Below are 10976 nucleotides of genomic sequence, written 5' to 3'. Positions count from 1 at the left end.
ACCCTCATTGCTGCACCCAAAAAATAAAAAAGAAAAGAAAAGAAATTTGATAAAGACCATACATGCACAGTCATGTAACACATTTCCATATTAATCATGTTGCAAAATAAAATATATATCCCCCAAAAAAAAACAAAGAATAATAAAGTTTTAAAAGTATGCTTCAACCAATGCAAATCTTTAGAAGAAAGTTAAGAACTCGTCAATTCCAACCCCATAATTTTCAAGATAAACTGAAGCTCAGGGAAGTTATATTATCTTGTCCATGGTCACACACTTTGTAAATAACAGGACTACAGTTAAGATCTAGCTTCTGTGACTTCAGACCCAACATTCCTTTCCTTATATAACACTTGCTCACAACCCATCTCAACTTCTTCATCTTTTTTTCTTTATTCTTACCTATATCCTTCTTAAATTTAGATGATCTCTTCGGTGTGCTTGAAGTTTTCCCTGGGTGATTTAATATTGAATGAATATCAGTGCCATACTCAAGCTATCCATCCTTTTCTCTTGCTTCATGACTACCCCCTATCAGTTTCCAATCATATACATCATGGAGGATGCCTTTTTTAGCAGCAGTCCCTACTTGGGTAAATTTGTCTTTGCCATTATATTTTTCCTCCACTTTTAGGTGTTAGAGAAAAGGTGGAAGGGTAAAGTTGAATTGTGTCAAAGTAAGGCAAGGCAACCAGTATTTATGAGGATCTTTATGTGTATCAGGCACAATAAGAGAAGGGGATACAAGTACAGGACCTGCCCTTAAGGAGCTTACATTTAGACAACACACAGAAAAGAAGCTGAAAAGGAGGCAGCTGTGTGGGATCATTGTATTGAAGTATGGAGAAGCAGCTACCTCAGGTTGACCTCCCACTCTCTGGAGTGGGAACCTTAATAAAAAGAGAATCTTTGTGCCTTGGGTGAGGAGGGGGATTACTGGAACACACTTAAGGAGGACACCCAAAAAACATGCCTGCACTCTGGTGATGAGCCAGTGAAGTAGCTAGCAAGACTGCTCTAGCTGCCTGTTATGATTATAAAATGTTCCTGAAGGAGTTTAAGTGGTGGTCACTATAGTTCTAGTCAAATTCCTGGAAAGAAAGGTGATAAGCCAAGACTCAGACTATCTGAAACCATGTGCCTTTGAGATTAAAATGACTGAGGATTGATCCCCTTTTGAGTGGGAGAAGTTGAGATTTCAGACTTTATTAGGGGCTGGTTGCTCATAAGTTTTGAAATTGACATTGTTAGTTTTGTCTTCCCCATAGTAAAGTTCCTATAGTAAATCACCCAAAGTTGGAACAGAGATTGGAATCTCAATGGGTCAGGGACTGAGCCATTTGATAAATTACAAATTATTGTCAGGAAAACATTCAGATCCCTAGAGCCTCTGAATGCAAGGAGAAAAACCAAGACTGATTAAAACTGTCATTTCATGCAAACACCATTTGGAGAGGAAGTAAAGCTCAAGGTTTGAACACCATCCAGTCTCTTGATTAAATATAACAATCTATTTCTCCTGTTTGGGTGTTTTTGGTTTTTCTTTTAAGCATGTCTAATTAATTAATTGGGCCAGCTAGACTCTAGTATCACCCTTGATAACCAACTCTCATATAGAACTCTGAGTAGTTGCCTGAGATATCTGCTTCTTACAGCTATTAATAGACAAAATATTTTAAGAGGTCTCATTGTTTTATAAGTAATTTACTGATTTATTAGCCATCACTGATAACAGATGAACTTTGGCAACAGAGAGCAGTTTAGGATCCTTAAAACTGCAAAACAACTACCAAAATATTCTGTTCAATTCTGGGCCTAGCTCTCTGACCATCCTTAGCAACCATCCAACAAATATGGATGGATGGGAGCAAGTGTCGCAAGTCCATTCTCCACAACAGTTGCTCCCTGGAGAATGGCTATAAGGGCCAAGTTAGAAGAAGGGATAGAAGTCTGGGTTGGAGGGATTGGGTATTGCTATTCCTAGAGCTCTTGGGTCCTGGGATGTCTCCATCAGAATCTGAGAGGAAGTTATGCTCAAGATGGTGGAGGTAGCTTTCTCATCTAACAACATCTCCTATCAAGATGGAATCTCCTCCTTGGGGTGTTTTTCTGCTTCACTGAATCAATAACTAAATATTGTGGCATTAATTTAATGTCAGCTGCAAAAGTTAATGCAAAGCATTTTGTTTGGCTATTTTATTTTCCTCTGAAAAAATCTTCCTCCGATATCTTATGGAGGCTATCTTGGCTTGTGAAAGTCTATGCCAGAGGAAATCAGTTTTTGATATGACCTACCAAGGTGAAAGAAAAGCGAGCATAGGATCAAATATGGGATGATGGAAGTATGTCTGTCTTCCAACCAGCCTTACTAAGCTCCAAGACTCATCCCTAGATTGACCATAGGTGAAGGGGGAGGGGAGATGAAATTTTCAGTCATAGCATCTTTCAAATACCAACCACCCAGTTGTAAAGAGATTTCAGACTATAGGGGTGGAGGAAGTACCCACACTAATGAAATAATAGAGTCTTGATTTATTAAAGCAAGTGTGGTTTTGTTTCAAAGTAATCTGAGCCAGGAGAGTAGAATGAGAGGGTGGAAATTTTACATGGGTCATCTCAAGATTGCTTTCTTTTGGTCAATTCCCAGAAAATGTGCTATTCACTATTAGTAGCCATAAAGTGAATATTCCTAAGGAAGAAGCATAGATGGAATCCATCAGCTGCTTTGTAATTGTTCTTGTCGTCTCATAGGACAGGAAGCGGGAAGTGATTTATCTTCCTGAATTAAGGGCCTCTCCATTCTTGCTGCAAAGCATAAACATCAGTGACACTGCAGTGAACAGAAAAGGCAAGTAGGGAGCCACAGCTTTGGGGAGAACTAAACTGAACTTTCCCCAGGATGTAAAGAGTCACCAGGGCTTTGAAAAGCTGCCTTCCTTTGAATCTGTTCCCACTGAAAAGAAAGAGGAAAATAAAAACATATTTCTGTGCAAATGTACCAACTGCGTCCAGGGCAATTGTCAAAAACATCAAAACCCACAGGAAAATTTCAGTGTCGTTTGATCTTGTGTTTATAGCCTAAGAAATTGGGCATCAGAATCTGATTGCCTGGATGCATTCCTCAATTGTACCATAAAAATATGCCTGGCAGCATATTTTAGTGTAGCACTGAAGTCAGAAATGTCCAGTCTATCTTGAGGGAATGGGGTTGAATCTAGATCTCTTTCCACTAAACTATGTGGGGAATGGAGAGTTGGCCCCCGAGCCAGGACAACCTGGGTTCATGGCCTGCCTCTGACACTCGTTGCATGATCCTGGGCAAATCCAATGTCCCCAGCAACTAAAACTATGAATTCCATAGTATGTGCCAATCTGCACTAGGAAAGAGAGTGTCTTCTCCCTCATTTCCACATATCAATAAAATCATCTGCCAAATACAACCAAACCAAACCCAACACACAGTTTCTGAAGGGTAACTGACTATATTTTCAAGGTCCCCAAAACTAACTCTACAAGGTTCTATCCTGAACTTTCTTCTCTTGTCCCTCTAAACTAACTTCATCACCTCACAAGGCTTTAATTATCATCTCCCTATAGATGACTACCAAACCTACATATCTACTATCAGTTTCTTCCCTTAGCTTTAATCCCAAGGCACCCATTTCCTATTGGATACTTCAAATTGAATGTCCTTGAGACATCTTAAACTCAACATATTGAAACTTCAATTCATTATCTTTCCCCTTAACAAGCTTTCCTATCACTGTCCAAGGCACCACCATCTTTGTGGTGTCTCAGGTTTGTAATCTTGGCATTACCCTTGTCATTTCAGTCTCCCTTACTCAACATAGTCAATCAGTTGACAAATCTTGCTGTTGCTACCTTCATAATATTTCTTGCAATCAACCCCTTCTTTTCACTCACAGAAACCACTTAAGCTCATGTCCTCTTCAGCCCTTGCCTAACTCAATGCAACAACCTCCTAATTGATCTTCCTTCATCTGTGTCTCACCACTCTAGTCCAGCCTATTTACCACTGCCAAAGTAATTTTCTTTTCCTTGCCAAAGTGCATATCCAACAACTTGGCTTCCCTACTCAACAACCTCTAATGGTTTTCTCTTTCCTCTAAGATGAAATATAATTTACTTTTCAGGTTTTAAAGCCCTATACAACCTGGTCTCATACCCAGAATTCCCTCCCTTCCTAACTCTGCTTCATAGAGTCCTTCTCTTCCTTTAAGATTCAGGTCAGGTACCATCTTTTTACATAAAGTCTTTTCTGATCACCCAAATTGCTAGTACCCTCTCTCCCAAATTACTTTGCATATGTAAAATTTATTAACTTCATATTTATGAAGCATATATATATATATATACATATATATATATATATACAGATCTATTTTTATATATACTGGTCTCCTCCATTAGAATATAAACTCATTGAAAGTAAGGATTTTTTTGACTCTTTGTATTCATACCCTGAACATATAACAGAGTGCCTGGAATGTAGTAGGTACTTAACAAATACCTGTTGATTAATTTGTTGGTTAGTCAAGACCCATAATAATAAAGCTGATGGTAAATCTTTTAGTGGCACAGTCCCAGTGCAAGAATCATAACAACTGGATGTAACTGACATAGCTATCAGATAAAAACTGAGCTCATGGAGATAAGTCCTTTAAATCAGGAAAGGGAAGCATTGTACGAATAATATGCAAAGTTATCTCTTTTTTCTCTCTGATAAAGTTTAAAGGAGGGGTAGGTAGGTGCCACATTGAATAGAGCAAAGACCCTTGGGTCAGGAGGACCTGAGTTCAAATCCAGATAAGACACAATCTATGTGACCCTGGGCAAGTCACTGTGATAAAATAATGGAATTTGGCAGATGCCCAGGGGCCCCACCTGAAGATTGATTTGAAATTGATTGAATTGGGTGAGAATGAGAAACTGACTGAGAACCTAATTAAGATTGATTAAATAGAGACCACACGTGGCCAACCCTGAGTAGGGTGTTGTTCTGAAAGGCTGTCAACTATGCCATCAACAAGAGACCACTCTCAAACAATCAGTTTGAAGGACCTCCCCTTTTGGGGAGGGAGACAGGAAGTAGGAAGCTGAGGCTGGCTCTTGTGAGCTTTCTCTTTTTGTTCAGGAAATGACTCCTATCAGGAGACTGAGAAAAATTTTTCTTTGGGACTTTAGCTTGGTGGGAGACAGAGAAAAGGCAGACAGAGAAAAAGAGAGGAAAGTAGATAGAAAGTAAATAGACTTTTCTGGCATTATGGGATCCCATGTGTTGTCTTTACTCTTTAATAAATCCTTAAAAGCCTAAACTCTTGCTGAATTGATCAGTAATCCTTTTTTTTTTTTTTTTTTGGTGAGGCAGTTGGGGTTAAGTGACTTGCCCAGGGTCACACAGCTAGTAAGTGTTAAGTGTCTGAGGTCGGATTTGAACTCAGGTCCTTCTGAATCCAGGGCTGGTGCTCTATCCACTGTACCATCTAGCTTCCCATTTATCAATAATCTTAACCAGTTTCCCCCCAAAATCTGGGGAGGGGGGGCAGGTTAGGACCCACATTAGATTTTAAACATCACATCACTTAACTGATTATCTCTAAAATAAAAGAAGAAGAAGGAAGTAAATGTTTAAAGGTGGAACAAACTTCTTTCTGGAAAAAACACACAAATACACACACACACACACACACACACACACACACATACATACTTCTACTAATGTTGTATAGCTTCCAGTCTTGGAATACCAGAACCTCCAAAGAATTGATGTTGAAGATCACTCAAAGGACCATAGAAATATGCATGTTACCAATGAGAAATTGCCCAGAAAGTATGCCATAAATGGAGTCATCAGAAAAGTGTAGGGCCAAGGGAAAAAAAAAAAAGATGGGTCAGTAGTTACATAGTGAGATCATGAGATAGCTGCTAGCTTGAATATGCTCTGTTCATATCAATGTAATGTCAAGAGATCTGCAGCAGGAGAGTCACCTTTTTTGGTGTCAAAGATGCCTTTGACAGTCTTGCAAAGCTTAGGGACTCCTCAGAATAATGTTTTTCAGTGCAGAAATATTTTTAAAATAATTAAATATATAAAATATAATATGTAAGAGTACACATAAATACAAAATGTAGTTTATGATACTTTTAAATTCATAAACTTAAGGTTAGAGACCCCTGAACTGGAGGAAGTGCATTGCATGGATCCCCTGTGGCGGTTTTATGAGATGACATAAACAGGGGCCACACAAGATGGGCAAGTTCACCCAGACTGCAAATCTGCACCCTCAGAAGGAGTACCTATGACAGTGAGATCCCTGATTAAAATAAAAGGAAATGCCATTTGGCATAGTGAAAGGAGTGATAGAATTGAGCTTGGGAGAGACCTGGCTTCAGATCTTCACTCTGCCCCTAATTTGAAGACAAGGGACATTTTTTTTGAATATCACCTTCCACATTACTAAGATTATAATAACAGTACTTGTATAAAACACCTGTCACAATTAATCAACAAACATTTATTAAATGTCTATTATGGGGGCAGCTAGGTGGCACAGTGGATAAAGCACTGGCCCCGGATTCAGGATGACCTGAGTTCAAATCCTGCCTCAGACACTTGACACGTACTAGCTGTGTGACCCTGGCAAGTCAGTTAAACACCATTGTCCCGCAAAACAAAACAAAAAACCCCTCTATTATGTGCTGTACAACATCTAAAAGATTAAAATGAAATAATCTACATAGAGCACTTTTCAAACCTTATTACTTTCTAATAAAATCTGAATCAGTTATTTCTTTACATCTCAGACTTCATAAACTAACTCAAGTAAAGGAAATGAGATGTTAGCTTCCATCAGCAGTTTGCAACATTGGAGGTTATACAGTACTTTGGCATTATTTTTTGTCCCCAGAAAGCCTAAACATTAATGTTACGCAGGGCAGGACCTAGAGATAATGGAGTGATTTTCTAATTAAATGAAACTTGCCTTATCTAATTTGGAAAGACCTTTGGGAACTGTAGGTTCCTGCAAGAATCAGTCTAAAAACACTGATTTACAGGAAGAAGGATGCTCTGAAGTTTTAAGGCCTCAGCTCTATTTCCAACTTTCACCTATCCCCTAGACACTTTGTGCAATTCCCTCAGGCTGTTTCTTTGGTGATTCAACAAGGGGACTCTTTCCAGAGTCTCCTTCAGAGGGCAGAATAATAGTGAGGAAGCCACATCTGCTCTGAAACGAATGGTTTCATCTACTAGAAATCCAAGAGAAATTCAAGAATAGTAATGTTAAAATTGTTAACCCCCCTATAATTTGTTGTTATTAAAAAGTTGACTGAGCATTGTAAATGTCATTTATTTGTTATCATTGCCCTTTTTGTTAACATTGACACCAGTCCAATAACAGCTTTAACTTATTTCTTTGTTAATGTGCTTTTAAAAATCAACAAACATTTTGGAGCAATGAAAAATTTTTTTAAAAATTAAAAGTTGACTGAAATTCAGAGACCTTAAGGGATTTATTTACCTATAGGTACCCAAGGGAAAGTATCAGAAAAAAAATGGCATAAAGGCCTTCCTGATTCCAAGTCCAGAATGCTATCCAACTGCCTCTCTTTAGAACAATGTAATGTGCTGTTAAGACATTTTTTCTGTTAGACATATATGGTAAATTGTATGATCGATGTGAGGGATTCACACTGATCCATACATACTCCCTTGCTCAGTACCCACCTTGTCACCAGAAGCATGGGACCAAAGATAACTGGAATGGATTAAAAATAAATAATGAGAAGCTAAGTGGCCTACAAAGAAATGGAACGCACAGCTTTGTTGTCATTAATACAACACAATAACCAACTGAACTCAATAGCCCAATGATTATGTAATGCTAATGAGAGGCTTTAAGAAACCAAAGACAGAAAAGTCAACATTACTCTGTATACAACAGTTAAATATCTAGATATCACAACCAAAGATGCACTGTTAAAAACCCAGATATAAGTGAAAATGACTTCTGAATAAGGAGAGCGAAATAGCTGTCACAAAGTCCAAGCAAGCACTTTATTGCTCAGAAGTATCCTCTGTCTTTATCAGGAACCTGTTGGCTTATAATGGTTGTAAAATAATGTTACTGATTTAGCAAGATTGGTTATCAGCCAATTAAAAATAACATACAACAGTGGGTGGGGGAGCTGATAGAGAAATACAGATTTGTAATAAAAAGAAGAGCCAGATGACAAGAAGAACTGAAAAAAAAAAGTAGTAGACCATATATACTCCTCAAGTCTGGGGCATTTAATAATAACCAACATTTATATCCAGCTTAAATTTGCCAAAACACTTTACATCCATTATCTTATTTGAGCCTTATAAGAACTCTTAAAGTACTATGAGTAAGACTATCAATGCAGAAAAAGAAACTGAAGTTCAGAGAGTTCACTATGACACTTTGAAGCATTAGAGGTGGGATTTGAATACAGGTATTACTGACAGACAGCATTCTCTCCACTATTCCACCTATACAGGAACTAATAGTTCTAAATACATATAGAAATTATCATTCTACTACAGCATAATACAATACTTAAGGTTCATAAAAAGTATCCTGAATTGTGATGAAAATATGGTTTTGTTCAAAATACTCTAATAAGGAAGGGAAGGAAATAAACATTTAATAAGCACTTACTATGTGCCAGGCACTGTGCCTAAGCACTTTATAAATATTATCTCATTTGGTCTTCACAACAGCCCTGGAAATTAGATGCCATTGTTATCCCCATTCTACAGTTGACCCAGGTTAACAAAGCTACTAAGTGTCTAAAGGCACATTTGAACTCAGATCTTCCTGACTCCAGGCCCAAGACTCTATCCACTGCATCCCCTAGCTGCATCAGAGGAGGAAGGGGAATGTTGAGGAATACTTCCACAATAATATTGCTAAAATAACAGCCGGTCTGTTTGACCAGACCCCAGCATTACTTTGCAAAACCTACTGACTATGACCAACTCAGCCCCTGCTCTCCATCTCACTGGCTAAGAAGTTCCCAGCCCACTATCTTCATTCCACTATGTGCCATTTCTATGAATCTATCTGCCTTCTGTGACTTATTCACTTAATATCATGTTCTGTGGAAACCATTAAGGATATTGTTTGTGATGTTACTATGACGTACTGTGAGTTCCTTGAGGACAGTTTCTGTTAACTTGTTCATCCTTGTGTTCCCAACAACACTTAAGTGTGGAAAGTGTTTAACAAATGTTTGGTGAATGAGTGAATGAATGAACTAATAAATGAAAACAATTCAACTGCCATTTAAAGAGATGTCTGTTATTTGTAAATTTACTCAAGTGGACCTCTGCCATCATTCTCCATCAGTGCAATAGAAATTAGACGTTATTACTTTAGCTCTTCATAACAGGGAAGAAAAGAATTCTCACCTTCACCATCGTCATGGGTACCCAAGATTTTAGTAACTATTATTCACTGAGATAGAGCAGTTAGGTGGCACAGTGGATAGAATGGAAGGCCTGGAGTCAAGAAGACTCATTTTTGTGAGTTCGAATCTAGCCTCAGACCCTTACTAACTGTGTGACCCAGGACAAGTCACTTAACCCTGTTTGCCTCAGTTCCTCATCTATAAAATGAGCTAAAGAAGGAAATGGCAAACCACTCCAGTATTTTTGTCAAGAAAATCCTAAATGGGGTTATAAAGAGTTGGACGTGACTGAAACAGCTGAATAACAACAAAACCCACTGAGATAATACAAGGGAAAATGTGTGGTTTTTAGACAGCTTACCATTTCTAAAATGCTATGAGTCCATAAATCCAAAGGGAGAGAAAATACAACATGTCTCCAAATGCCCTGATATTATGGCAATGGACACCTTGGGATATAAACACTGTCCATTGATACTCACCATTGCTTTCAGCTGTGATCCAGCTGTTATTGTTATGCCAACCCTTGGTGTGAAAGTGATGAAGGACAGCTTACACTGGGCAGCAGGATGCAGGGAGCTATATGCTGCTCTCAGCTGTAAGGTCATAGAGAGGAATTTCCTGATGAGCATTGCATAGGTGAGCCCAGGCTACTTTTCTTGTATGCTCTTACAGCCTCCCTTAAGCTAAACCACAGGATGTCTACCAACAAATGACACATCATGCCTCTATTTAAAAACAAAGTAGTCATGTCCAAGCTAGTTCAAATGGAAACTTCTCTTCGTTCCTTTAGCAGGCCAGATCCCAGACCAAATTGTGAGTTATGGAAGTTTTTCTTCAGCATCCTTCCACTGCTGTACCAGTGAACAACCCTTTGCCTTTTAGCAACTTTGCTCTCCCAGTCTCCTGGGGTCCTCATGTTTACCTCTGGGTGGTCAGAGTATCCCCATCAAGTTCAGGGCACCTGTTGTTTGTCCTTTGTCTCAAAGAGGACCAATGATATCATGGGGTGGTGTCTTGACCTGAATTGGATGTAAATGAGGAAGAGTTCTACAAAGTCACCAGCCTCACCTTCTTTTCTTGAGTTGCTGAAGTACAGTAGCAGGACAAAAGTCAGGGCTTGCTCTGGCAGTACATATGCTAGAATTGGAATGATACAGAGATGATCATGGCCTCTACGCAAGGATGAAATGCAAATTTGTGAAGCGTTCAGGGTAGTACCCCCACACTGGCAGGGCTTCCATCTATTCTCCTTGCTTCAAAAGTAGCAGGTCATTTGTTTTATTCCTTCAGTACTTCTGCTAGGAAACTGATCAACTACTTTGAGCTTAGGTGCTAATTGCTAATAGCAAGTTAATGGGTTTTCCCAGCCAGGTAACAGGGAAACATCTGCCTTCTTGTGCCCTGAAACAGTGATCAATGCCAAAGACCTCAGTTGCTTGGACATGCTGGAAAGGAGATGGTTTGTAGGGGGTCTTGTCTCCTCATCTACTCTACCTTTTCATAAGGCCTTCCTTGATATG

At 38.9% G+C, this 10976-nt stretch overlaps 1 pseudogene; it reads left to right on the top strand.

The window, feature by feature from the left end:
• Positions 1-10573: 10573 nt before the first annotated feature.
• LOC122730230 lies at positions 10574-10673 on the top strand (annotated as a pseudogene).
• The last annotated feature ends 303 nt before the right edge of the window (positions 10674-10976 follow it).

Source organism: Dromiciops gliroides, chromosome 5, assembly GCF_019393635.1.
Source record: "Dromiciops gliroides isolate mDroGli1 chromosome 5, mDroGli1.pri, whole genome shotgun sequence".
NCBI lineage: Eukaryota > Metazoa > Chordata > Mammalia > Microbiotheria > Microbiotheriidae > Dromiciops > Dromiciops gliroides.
This window is presented reverse-complemented; position numbering and strand designations above follow the sequence as displayed.